Source organism: Opisthocomus hoazin, chromosome 1 (assembly GCF_030867145.1).
Source record: "Opisthocomus hoazin isolate bOpiHoa1 chromosome 1, bOpiHoa1.hap1, whole genome shotgun sequence".
Classification (NCBI taxonomy): Eukaryota; Metazoa; Chordata; class Aves; order Opisthocomiformes; family Opisthocomidae; genus Opisthocomus; species Opisthocomus hoazin.
In genome coordinates, this window is record NC_134414.1 from 1,098,892 (window position 1) to 1,111,598 (window position 12,707).

Consider the following 12,707-nt stretch of genomic DNA (forward strand, 5'->3'; position numbering starts at 1 on the left):
CTGCTGCAGGCACTGCAGGCTCAGGATCAAGGGGGAGAGGGGGGAAGCAGGGGAGCCTGTGGTGGGACCTCCCCTGGGGAGCTCCCACGTCCCCCCACCAAGACGGAGGAGGACGTCCCTCTGGCAGTGTGGCCCCAGAGCCTCGGAGAAGACGTGCCATGCATTGATGACAACGTGGACGAGGCTGTGGATGGGGTCCTACACTGGGACAGAGCAATGAGCCCGGAGACCCTCAGCTCCATGGAGCTGGAAAGGAGCAGCTCCATGGTGTCAGGAATCAGCACCTCCACAGGGCAGAGCGTGAGGAGCCCGACAGCGTCAAAGAGGAGCAGCCCCATGGCACCAGAAAGGACCAGTCCCAAGGGGCTCCAGAGGAGCAGCCCCACGGGGCCAGAAAGAAGCAGCTCAGAGGTGGCAGACATCATTACCTCCATGGGAGGACCGGCCAGCAGCATCTCTGCTGCTTCCAACAGCAGCACCCAGGCAGAGACCGGACCCCAGCAACTGGAGCCCACAGGCAGGGCGCATGGCCGAGCGGCCTGGTCTCCATGCAGGGCAGGACGGTGCCTGCGGAAGGGCTGGCGACGCCTCAAGGCCTGGTGGAGATGCCACTTTCAGCCCCTACGTGACCGATGCTGCAAGTCCCAGTAGTGGCAGCGATGGTTCCACAAGGACAAGGGGATCCCCTACCACTGAGCGGTCGGGGCATGCGGGGATAGGAACCCCCCTGGGCTGCCCTCCCATCTGAATTGTTCAAATATTAAATGTTTTCTCTGTCCCTGGTGTCGTGGTTACACCACCCATCTCGCGGCTGGGGGTGCAACCCCCTCAGTGCCCGAGCCCAGCGGGGACGGGCTGGCACCAGGCACTGCTGGCACCCACCAAACCGGGGCTGGGGCTGGCTGGTACCCCAGTGGGTGTGCTGGTGTCCAGAGGGACCTGGGGGGGCTGGAGAAATGGGCCAGCAGGACCCTCCTGGAGTTCAGGCACATCTCTGCAGGGAGGTGCCAAGAGGATGGGGGCCGCAGGTGGTGGGCACAGCCACGAGCAGTGGCAGCAGTTTGGGGTGCTGCTGGGTTTCTTGGGTGGTTTTGGGGGGGCGTGGGACCCTTGAAGGGCTAATTCTGACTGTAACTGCTCCACAGGGGTCACTGGTCAGCGAGGATCCATCTGGCCTGAAGGGCAAGGACACCCAATGGCAAGAAGGGGTTAAACTGGCTGGAAGCTGGGGTGCCAGGGACAGGAGGACTCCTTGCGAGGCAGTGAACTTTCCCTGGGTGCTGAGATAAGGAACAGCCTCAGCACTGTCTTGTAGCTGTCCTGGAAGGGGAGCGCTCAGGGCCCAAGCTCAGGGGCCACCTTAGGGCAGCAGAGCTGGGCAGGAGGATGGACCTGGGGCTGGGCTGAGGTGCCCCATGCCCGATCCTCCCCCCCGTCCCTTGCTGCACATCTCCTGCTCTCACTTGGCCACGTGTGGGCCTCAGCTTTGTGCTGCTCAGTTTTATGCGGGCCCAGGAGCTCAATGTGTGTAGCGTCTGAAGAACTTTCACGTGGAGGGGATCGAGTCCAAGCTCTGTCTTCTCACGCATGCCCGCGCCTCCCCTTCTATCCCTCTGGGCTGCACAGGCCTGTAGTTCTGTATTTCCTCACAGAGAAAAGCTAAACTCTGAAGGCTTTTCACACAGAGGGGATCAGGTCACAGCTCTGTCTTGTTGGGGATGCTCAAACCTTCCCTCCTGCCCCTTGCTGCACACCTCCTGCTCTCCCTTCGCCATGTGCGGGCCTCAGCCTTCTGCTCCTCTGATTAATGTGGGCCCAGGAGCTCAATGTGTGTAGCGTCTGAAGGCTTTTCGCGTGGAGGGCATCAAGTAAAAGCTCTGTCTGACTGGGGACGCTCAGACCTGCCCTCCTGTCCCTGGCTGCACATCTCCTGCTCTCCCTTTGCCATTTACAGGACTCAGTGTCATGCTCCCTCAGTTTTATGTGGGTCCAGGGGCAGAATGGAGCCTCTGGCAGAAAGCGCCTGGAGAGACTCCAGGTCGCCCGTAGGGTGCTGGAGTCGGGGATCTGGAGGATCTGGAGAAACATTAGCAGCACATGGAGGAGCTGGACTGCTTCCCAAGTGGTTGCTCCTGAAGCACAGCTCTTCTTGCACCTCGGTTGCCGGTGCCAAGCTGGGTGTCCAACACGAGGGTCCCATCTGTCTGCAGTGATCACGCATCGCTGGAGTTCACAGTCCTGAGGGATGTGGGAGAGGAGTATAGTCAGGACCCTGAACTTTTGGGAAGCCAACTTGCAGCTCTTCAAACAGTCAGTCAGTCAGACCCCACGGGAAAGTGCCTGCAGGGACAAGAGAGCAGAAAAGAGTTGGCACTTCTTGAAGGATGCTTTCCAGAGAGCGCAGGAGCTCTTAGTCCCCAGGTGTAAGAAGTCAGGCAAGGAAGGGAAGAGACCAGCACGGCTGAGGCGAGACCTGCTGCTCAAACGAAAGGGCACGAGGGAACTGCACAGGCAGTGGAAGCGGGGACAGGTAGCTTGGGAAGAGTACCGGGATGCTGCCCGGTTGTGTAGGGATGAGGTCAGGAGGGCCAAGGCGCAGCTGGAGCTCAACTTGGCAAGGGATGCTAAGAATAACAAGCAGGGCTTCTCCGGGCATGTCAGCCAGAAATGGAAGGCTAAAGAAAGAGTACCCACCCCGCTGAACAAGAATGGTGACCTCCTATCAAGGGACAAGGAGAAGGCTGAGGTGCTCAGCAACAGTTTTGCCTCAGTCTTCACTGGCAACCTCTCTGCTCGCCCCTTCCCCGTCGATGGACTGCAAGGTGGGGACCAGAGGGGCAAAGCCTCTCCCTGCCAGCTTGGACTCATCAAAGAGCGTCCCATCATCACGAAAGCCAACACCCTGGTGACAGCACCAGCCACGCAGCCAAGTGCTGAGCCGCATCACACACCTGCTCCTGCCTGCACCCCTTCCTTCAGATGCTCAGAGCAGAGCAAAGGACATCGTGAGCACCCACCCCCTCCAGCCGCAGCCCCGCAGCTTCGCACTCTGGCTGGATCCTGCCCACCTTCCCGCTGGCCGTGCCATTCGTGCCCAGGGGAAGCAGCCACAGCGGCTGACAGTGCGTGTTCCTCACAAGCTGGGGCCTCCTCCTGATGAAGAGAAATAAAGAAATAAATAAGCTTAGACAATGCTTATGAAGACTTAGGGAATGCTAGTCTAGCTCAGCTCGGCAAATTCCTGAGCTCCCCAAAAAGGCTGGAAAGAAGAGTTACACAACAAGAAGCCTACACTTCAAGCCAGCCGTAGCCAGTTCCGGAGTTTGGGAAAAGGCCCAGAAGTAACTGAGCCTGCGTGAAGTTCAAAGGTTACTAGCAGTGACCAAGAGTAGTCACCTATCTTCATCCCCAAGACCCTGACGACCACCCCAAGGAGGCACCGCGCAAGCGCAGTCGGGAGGAGTTCATGGAAACGACTTCTTGGAACTAATCTTAATACAGAGCAGGAAAGGCTGTGCCTGTGTCTGTGAATACGCAGAACAGAGCTGTCCAAGTTACAGACGGCCTGGCGATATCGGCGCGCCCGCCTCTGGCGGTGCTGCCCCCGTGCCCAGCGCTGAACAAAACAGACCTACTTGAAATCGGAGCGCGGTGGAGTCTCACCTTGTCCGCAAGTCCCTCCTCCAGCCACGGCCCGGCCCTCAGCACCCGGAAGGCAGCCGGCGGCACGGCATTCCCGGCCGGGCCCACAGCCGCCTGCCTCGCTGCCCCTCAGCACAGAGTCCCCCTCGCCGAGCCCTCGCCGCTCCCTCCCGGGGCTCCCCCCGGCACAGCTCGCTCGCAGCCGCCCGGCGCTGCCCGCACCCCGGCCCTGCCCCGGCCCCCGCCGCAGGACGCTGCCCCGCCCAGCGCAGCCCCGCTCGCCCGCCGCACCCGGCCCCGACTCGCCGCCCGCCAAGCTCCCAACATGGCGCCGCCCGCCCCGCCGGGAGACGACGGCCCCGGCCCCGGCCCCGCCCAGGTGCCGCCAGCCGCTCTCGCGAGAGCGGGCGGGGCGCGCGGCTCCCTCGCTCGCCTCAGGGCTCGCTGCCGGGGCGGGAAGCGGCGCGCGCCAGAGCCGCTGAGGGGAGCGGGCGGGAGCAGGATCCGGGGGGGGGGGGGGGCACCGGGCGCGGGGAGCCGTCCCGCAGCAGCCCCGCGCCGGGCCGGGGCCGGGGCCGGGGCGTGGGGGGCTCGTGCCGGAGCGCTGCGAGCTGCTGCGGGGCCGGCGGGGAGGGGAGACTGCGGCGGGACAGCCCCCCCCCCCCCCCATTAGGGCGGCCGCGGGCCGAGTTCCCTCAGGACGGAGGCGCGGGGGGGGCCGAGGCTGCGGGGGCCGGAGAGCGGCCCTGGAGCTGGGGAGTGTCACTGCAATCTTCAAAAAGGGCAAGAAGGAGGACCCAGGGAACTACAGGCCGGGCAGCCTCACCTCCATCCCGGGAAAGGTGATGGAGCAGCTTATCCTGGAGGCCATCAACGAGCAAGTGGAGGAAAAGAAGGTTATCGGGAGTAGTCAGCATGGATTCACCAAGGGGAAATCATGCCTGACCAATCTGATAGCTTTCTGTGATGACATGACTGGCTGGGTAGATGAAGGGAGAGCCGTGGATGTTGTCTACCTGGACTTCAGCGAGGCTTTCGACACGGTCTGCCATCACATCCTCCTAGGGAAGCTGAGGAAGTGTGGGCTGGATGAGTGGTTGGTGGGGTGGATTGAGAACTGGCTGAATGGCAGGGCTCAGAGGGCTGTCATCAGCGGCGCTGAGTCTGGTTGGAGGCCGGTAACTGGTGGTGTCCCTCAGGGGTCAGTACTGGGCCCAGCCTTGTTCAACTTCTTCAGCAGTGACCTGGATGAAGAGTTAGGGTGTACCCTCAGCCAGTTTACTGATGACACCAAACTGGGAGGAGTGGTGGATACACCGGTAGGTTGTGCTGCCATCCAGCGTGACCTGGACAGGCTGGAGAGTTGGGCAGAGAGGAACCTGATGAGGTTCAACAAGGGCAAATGCAGGGTCCTGCCCCTGGGGAGGAACAACCCCATGCACCAGTACAGGCTGGGGCTGAGCTGCTGGAGAGCAGCTCTGCGGAGAGGGAGTGGGAGTGCTGGGGGACTGATTCGAAGATCCGGTAAGAAAAACCTAACAGCACAATGTACACTGCTCAGCAGGGATTCTTTATTGCGTCGCCGGGCACACGGGGGATTTCTCCTCCAAACGTGCGCGCCAGACACCCGGTTGCTTCAGGTTAAATACAATCACACAGGTCATTATTCATTATATTTCTAGGAACTAATTAGCATATGTAAATATCTTTCACGCATGTCTGTTAGTATCTTTGGGTGGTCTTCGGGGGTCCCAAGATGAAGGCCCATCCTCTTCATCACGCTGTTCACTGATTGACATTTGTCTCTGCGCAAACTCAGTTCTAGCATCACGTCCATCGTGTCCTTCAGGTTGTTTTGCTCCAGTCTTGTTGCTCTCTTGGTGCCTCCTTATCTCTGTAGCTTGGCGCATTTGCCCTCCCAAGGCTGAGCTGTCTGGAGTAGAGTTATTTAGAAGTCTCTTTTATCCCACAATTATCCCAATTATTTGCTGAAAATCAAGACCACTTTTGTTTCACTTAATTATTTTGTCTAACGACTAAGTGATAGCTTGTGCCCATGTCCTTCCACTACATTCCTTAATGAGAAAACAGGGATTAGTGTAACAGTTATATTGTTAGATCACTGTGCATGCAGAAATACAAGTTACAGTACTAAAGACTACTAAAAACTAGAAAATATTAAGGCTTTTTGTTATAGTTTCACATTTCTTACAATCCCCTCTATCACCGGCTGCCTTCCGGGTGCTGAGGGCCGGGCCGTGGCTGGAGGAGTGACTTGCGGACAAGGTGAGACTCCACCGCGCTCCGATTTCAAGTAGGTCTGTTTTGTTCAGCGCTGGGCACGGGGGCAGCACCGCCAGAGGCGGGCGCGCCGATATCGCCAGGCCGTCTGTAACTTGGACAGCTCTGTTCTGCATATTCACAGACACAGGCACAGCCTTTCCTGCTCTCTATTAAGATTAGTTCCAAGAAGTCGTTTCCATGAACTCCTCCCGACTGCGCTTGCGCGGTGCCTCCTTGGGGTGGTCGTCAGGGTCTTGGGGATGAAGATAGGTGACTCCTCTTGGTCACCGCTAGTAACCTTTGAACTTCACGCAGGCTCAGTTACTTCTGGGCCTTTTCCCAAACTCCGGAACTGGCTACGGCTGGCTTGAAGTGTAGGCTTCTTGTTGTGTAACTCTTCTTTCCAGCCTTATCACTCAAACAGATACAGAATTTGGGGAGCTCAGGAATTTGGCAAGCTCAGGAATTTGGGGAGCTGAGCTAGACTAGCATTCCCTAAGTCTTCATAAGCACTGTCTAAGCTTATTTATTTCTTTATTTCTCCTCATCAGGAGGAGGCCCCAGCTTGTGAGGAACAGGCACTGTCCGCCGCTGTGGCTGCTTCCCCTGGGCACGAATGGCACGGCCAGCGGGAAGGTGGGCAGGATCCAGCCAGAGTGCGAAGCTGCGGGGCTGCGGCTGGAGGGGGTGGGTGCTCACGATGTCCTTTGCTCTGCTCTGAGCATCTGAAGGAAGGGGTGCAGGCAGGAGCAGGTGTGTGATGCGGCTCAGCACTTGGCTGCATGGCTGGTGCTGTCACCGGGGTTTTGGCTTTCGTGATGATGGGACGCTCTTTGATGAGTCCAAGCTGGCAGGGAGAGGCTTTGCCCCTCTGGTCCCCACCTTGCAGTCCATCGACGGGGGAGGGGCGAGCAGAGAGGTTGCCAGTGAAGACTGAGGCAAAACTGTTGCTGAGCACCTCAGCCTTCTCCTCGTCTCTTGATAGGAGGTCACCATTCTTGTTCAGCGGGGTGGGTACTCTTTCTTTAGCCTTCCATTTCTGGCTGACATACCCGGAGAAGCCCTGCTTGTTATTCTTAGCATCCCTTGCCAAGTTGAGCTCCAGCTGCGCCTTGGCCCTCCTGACCTCATCCCTACACAACCGGGCAGCATCCCGGCGATGCGTGATCACTGCAGACAGATGGGACCCTCGCGTTGGACACTCAGCTTGGCACCGGCAATCGAGGTGCCAAGAAGAGCTGTGCTTCAGGAGCAACCACTTGGGAAGCAGTCCAGCTCCTCCATGTGCTGCTAATGTTTCTCCAGATCCTCCAGATCCCCGACTCCAGCACCCTACGGGCGACCTGGAGTCTCTCCAGGCGCTTTCTGCCAGAGACTCCATTCTGCTCCTGGGCCCACATAAAACTGAGGGAGCATGACGCTGAGGCCTGTAAATGGCAAAGGGAGAGCAGGAGATGTGCAGCAAGGGGCAGGAGGGAAGGTTTGAGCGTCCCCAACAAGACAGAGCTGTGACCTGATCCCCTCTGTGTGAAAAGCCTTCAGAGTTTAGCTTTTCTCTGTGAGGAACAACAAAGCTACAGGCCTGTGCAGCGGAAAGAGATAGAAGGGGAGGAGTGGGCATGCTTGAGAAGACAGAGCTTGGACTCGATCCCCTCCACGCAGAAAGCCTTCAGACGCTACGCACATTCACGTTCCAGGCCCACATAAGACTAAGGGATCACGAAGCTGGGGCCCGCATGCAGCAAAGGGAGAGCAGGAGTTGTTCAGCAAGGGACAGGAGAGCATGTTTGATAGTCCCTAAGAAGACAGAGCTTTTACTAAATCCCGTCCACGCGAAAATTTTTGACACGCTACACGCATTCAGCTTGTGGGCCCACATAAACGTGACGAGCACAAAGCTGAGGCCTGCACACGGCGAAGGGAGAGCAGGAGATGTGCAGCAAGGGGCAGGAGGGAAGGTTTGAGCATCCCCAACAAGACAGAGCTGTGACCTGATCCCCTCTGTGTGAAAAGCCTTCAGAGTTTAGCTTTTCTCTGTGAGGAAATACAGAACTACAGGCCTGTGCAGCCCAGAGGGATAGAAGGGGAGGCGCGGGCATCCATGAGAAGACAGAGCTTGGACTCGATCCCGTCCACGTGAAAGTTCTTCAGACGCTACGCACATGTGGCTTCTGGTCCCACATAAAACTGAGGAGCACAAAGCTGAGGCCCACACGGGGCCAAGGGAGAGCAGGAGATGTGCAGCAAGGGACAGGGGGGGAGGATCGGGCATGGGGCACCTCAGCCCAGCCCCAGGTCCATCCTCCTGCCCAGCTCTGCTGCACTAAGGTGGCCCCTGAGCTTGGGCCCTGAGCGCTCCCCTTCCAGGACGGCTACAAGACAGTGCTGAGGCTGTTCCTTATCTCAGCACCCAGGGAAAGTTCACTGCCTCGCAAGGAGTCCTCCTGTCCCTGGCACCCCAGCTTCCAGCCAGTTTAACCCCTTCTTGCCATTGGGTGTCCTTGCCCTTCAGGCCAGATGGATCCTCGCTGACCAGTGACCCCTGTGGAGCAGTTACAGTCAGAATTAGCCCTTCAAGGGTCCCACGCCACCCCAAAACCACCCAAGAAACCCAGCAGCACCCCAAACTGCTGCCACTGCTCGTGGCTGTGCCCACCACCTGCGGCCCCCATCCTCTTGGCACCTCCCTGCAGAGATGTGCCTGAACTCCAGGAGGGTCCTGCTGGCCCATTTCTCCAGCCCCCCCAGGTCCCTCTGGACACCAGCACACCCACTGGGGTACCGGCCAGCCCCAGCCCCAGTTTGGTGGGTGCCAGCGGTGCCTGGTGCCAGCCCGTCCCCGCTGGGCTTGGGCACTGAGGGGGTTGCACCCCCAGCCGCGAGATGGGTGGATGAACCACGACACCAGGGACAGAGAAAACATTTAATATTTGAACAATTCAGATGGGAGGGCAGCCCAGGGGGGTTCCCATCCCCGCACGCCCCGGCCGCTCAGTGGTAGGGGATCCCCTTGTCCTTGTGGAACCATCGCTGCCACTACTGGGACTTGCAGCATCGGTCACGTAGGGGCTGAAAGTGGCATCTCCACCAGGCCTTGAGGCGTCGCCAGCCCTTCCGCAGGCACCGTCCTGCCCTGCGTGGAGACCAGGCCGCTCGGCCATGCGCCCTGCCTGTGGGCTCCAGTTGCTGGGGTCTGGTCTCTGCCTGGGTGCTGCTGTTGGAAGCAGCAGAGATGCTGCTGGCCGGTCCTCCCATGGAGGTAATGATGTCTGCCACCTCTGAGCTGCTTCTTTCTGGCCCCGTGGGGCTGCTCTTCTCGAGCCCCTTGGGACTGGTCCTTTGTGGTGCCATGGGGCTGCTCCTCTTTGACGCTGTCGGGCTCCTCACGCTCTGCCCTGTGGAGGTGCTGATTCCTGACACCATGGAGCTGCTCCTTTCCAGCTCCATGGAGCTGAGGGTCTCCGGGCTCATTGCTCTGTCCCAGTGTAGGACCCCATCCACAGCCTCGTCCACGTTGTCATCAATGCATGGCACGTCTTCTCTGAGGCTCTGGGGCCACACTGCCAGAGGGACGTCATCCTCTGTCTTGGTGGGAGGACGTGGGAGCTCCCCAGGGGAGGTCCCACCACAGGCTCCCCTGCTTCCCCCCTCTCCCCCTTGATCCTGAGCCTGCAGTGCCTGCAGCAGCTCGCGTCGCTGCTGCGTTGACAGCGGGTTGTCCCGGATGGCGCGGATGAACTCTGGGATGAGCTGCGCCACGGTCATGGGCATGTGTGGGGAGCTGGGGGGGGGTGGCGGCACATGTTTGGGGCTCTGTCCCCTGTCCTCCTTGTCCCCAGGGTCCTGGTCTTGCTCTGCCCACGACACTGGCTGCAGTGGGCGGTCCTGGCCATGGTCTGGCTCCGCCTGCCCCACCAAGATGCAAAGAGCCTTGCGGGACTGGGAGGGTGCTGAGCGGTTGAGTGCCGGCAGCTCCATCATCGCACCACGCCAGGAATGCGGGAAGGTGTAGACCGAGCCCATGGAAATGGAGCTGCTCTGTGACAGGGGGACCAGGGAGGTCAGCAAGGCCAGCGGGGCTGTGCTCCACTCCTCCGTGCTGTCCCTGCAGAGGAGGAGAGAGAAGAGACCCCGCTGCACCCTGGCCCCTCCACCGGGACCCACGGGCAGCAGCCCGACCTCGGCCGGCGGGCAGGGCTGGGCAGTGCGGGCAGGGGCAGGGCATGGGGAGAGGGTCTGGGGCAGGATTTGGGGACTCCCCCAGCACTCACACTGTCTCCACGCTCGGCAAGGCCTTCACCGCTCTTCCATTAGCAGTGGGAGAATCTATAGAGGGAGGAGATGGAGTGAGCGGCCGTCAGCCCCCGGCACAGCCCCGGCTCAGCGCTGCCGTGGGGTGTTGGCTGTTTGCAGGGCGCTTGGTGCTGGGGCCACTCACCTCTCCGGTTCTGTTCCCACGCTCTCACCACGTTCATCCTACGTTCCAGGTGCTTCCAGAAACGCTGCAGGGCAACCAGGAGATAACGGCAGACTGAAGCCCCCAGCCAGCTGCCTGCTCTCGCAGAGCCCTTTTATAGCAGGCAGGCACACCCCCCTTTATGACACCGTGAGCCATGCCAGGGCCCCCTTTGTGACACCGCGGGGCAGTCCGAGCTGTGCAGGCACAGGGTACGGGTGCCGGGTACAGGGCACAGGCACAGGGTGCCGGGACATTCCAGCACTGGGAGGCGCATTCAGCAGAAGCCACTCGCCTCGCTAGCACCAGGGAATCTGCCACTCGGCCTGGACCTGCTCGACCCAAACCCCTGCGCACTGTGGGAGGAGAGAAGGTCCCTGGGACACATCTAAGGAACTGGCCGGGAAAAACAGTCTGGGCTCTTCCCTCCTCGGGACAGGGAAAACCTATCCACGGGATCGATTCTGCTCAAGCACCTGCATGCACCTGGTGGGTAATGTGGAAGGATGGGGGAGTCCAGGGTGTACCTTGAGGGGTGCAGCTGTGGCTGAAGGACAGGAGGAAAGGAACAAAGAAACAGGATGCCAGACCCCAACTGCTAGCCAAGCGTGAAGATTGGGTGAACGACACAAGATGATCAATCAGAAGCACAAAGGAACCGCGTGCCAAGAGACCCTCACCAATGAGATTCAGGGGGTGGGGGAGAAGGGAATATAAAAATGTTATGGATACCCAGTAAAGTGCTTCTGCTTCTGTCTGCTTTCTATTGCTGTGCTTGCTTCCTTTTTGACTGCCGTAACATATTGTGTCATGCTGCCACACCTTTCCACCTCCATGGGGCTGAGGGTCTCTGGGCCCACTTCTCTGTCCTTGTGTAGGACCCCATCCAAAGCTTCGTCCACGTCCTCGTCAATCCATGGCAGCTGTGCTCCAGGGCTCTGGGGCCACACTCTGGCCCTCACCTGTTGCAGCTGGACCTGCTCCTCTGTCTTGGTGGGTGGACATGGGAGCTCCCCAGGGGGGGTCCCACCGCAGGCTCCCACACCATCTCCTGCTCCCCCTCGATGCCGGGCCAGCAGTGCCTGCAGCAGCTTGCATTGCTGCTCTGTTGACACCTGCTTGGCCCGGATGAGCTCTGGGACGAGCTGCCCCGTGCCCATGGTCATGGCTGAGGGGCTGCTGGGGTGCGGCTTCACTTCTGCGGAGCTCTGTGCCCTGTCCTCCTTGACCCTGGAGATCTGCTCTTGCTCTGTCCCTGACACTGGCTGCAGTGGGGGGTCCTGGCCACGGTCTGGATCCGGCTCCCCAGCTGACCCCCCTGACAGTCTTGGGGGACCAGGAGGCTTCTAAGTGGTTGAGTGCTGCCAGCTCCGCCATCGCTCTGGGCCAGGGTCCAGGAAGGAGTAGAGCGAGCCCATGGAAATGGAGCTGCTCTGCGACAGGGTGGCCAGGGAGCCCAGGGAGTCCATGGAGGCCAGCGGGGTCCGCGGGGACAGGCGCTCCCTGCTCCACGACTTCGTGCTGGCACTGCAGAGGAGGAGAAGGAAGAGACCCCACTGCACCCTGGCCCCTCCAGTGGGACCCACGGGCAGCACCCTGACCTCGGCCGGCGGGCAGGGCTGGGCAGCGCGGGCAGGGGCAGGACATGAGGAGAGGGTCAGCCCGTGGGCAGTCGTTGCCGGGGTCCAGTCTGTGCCGGGGTGCTGCTGGCCGGTCCCATGGACCTGCTCCTGCCTGGCCCTATGGGGCTCCTCATGTCCAGTTTTGGCTGCTCTTCTTCAGCCCCGTGGGACTGGTCCAGCCCGGCCCCATGGAGCTGCTCCTCTTCACTTGCATTGGGCTCCTCCTCTCCAGCTCCACCAGGCTCCTCCTGCCGCTGCCCGGGGGCTGCTCCTGCCCGACGCCATGGAGCTGCTCCTTTGGAGTCCTCCGGAGTGGATTCTCTCCGGGTTCCGAGCTTCGCAAGCCCTGGCGGCTCAGTGGTAGGGGCACCCGTTGTCCTTGTGGGACCATCGTTGCCAACACGGGGGCTTGCAGCATCAGATGTGTTGGGGCCGGCAGCGGTGTCTCCACTAGGCCTTGACGCATCTCCAGAGCCGGGCGCAGCCCTCCCGCAGGCACCATGCTGCCCTGCATGGCCCTGGGGACGCCTGGCCACGCGCCCTGCCTGTGGGCACCCGCTGCTGGGCTCTGGTCTCTGCCAGGGTGCTCCTGCCCAGAGCAGCAGGGATGGTGCTGGCCGGTCCTCACATGGAGGTAATCATGTCTGGTCCCATGGAGCTGCTTCTGTCTGGCCCCGTGGGGCTGCTCCTCTCGAGCCCCTTGA

At 60.5% G+C, this 12,707-nt stretch overlaps 1 long non-coding RNA gene across 1 annotated transcript; it reads right to left on the bottom strand.

The window, feature by feature from the left end:
- Nucleotides 1-636: 636 nt before the first annotated feature.
- On the bottom strand, nucleotides 637-3,914 carry LOC142361206 (uncharacterized). The gene is made up of 3 exons (XR_012763829.1): nucleotides 3,664-3,914; nucleotides 3,018-3,153; nucleotides 637-2,340 (listed from the first exon to the last, which is right to left on the bottom strand). It is a non-coding gene; the product is annotated as an uncharacterized LOC142361206 (long non-coding RNA).
- Nucleotides 3,915-12,707: the final 8,793 nt, after the last annotated feature.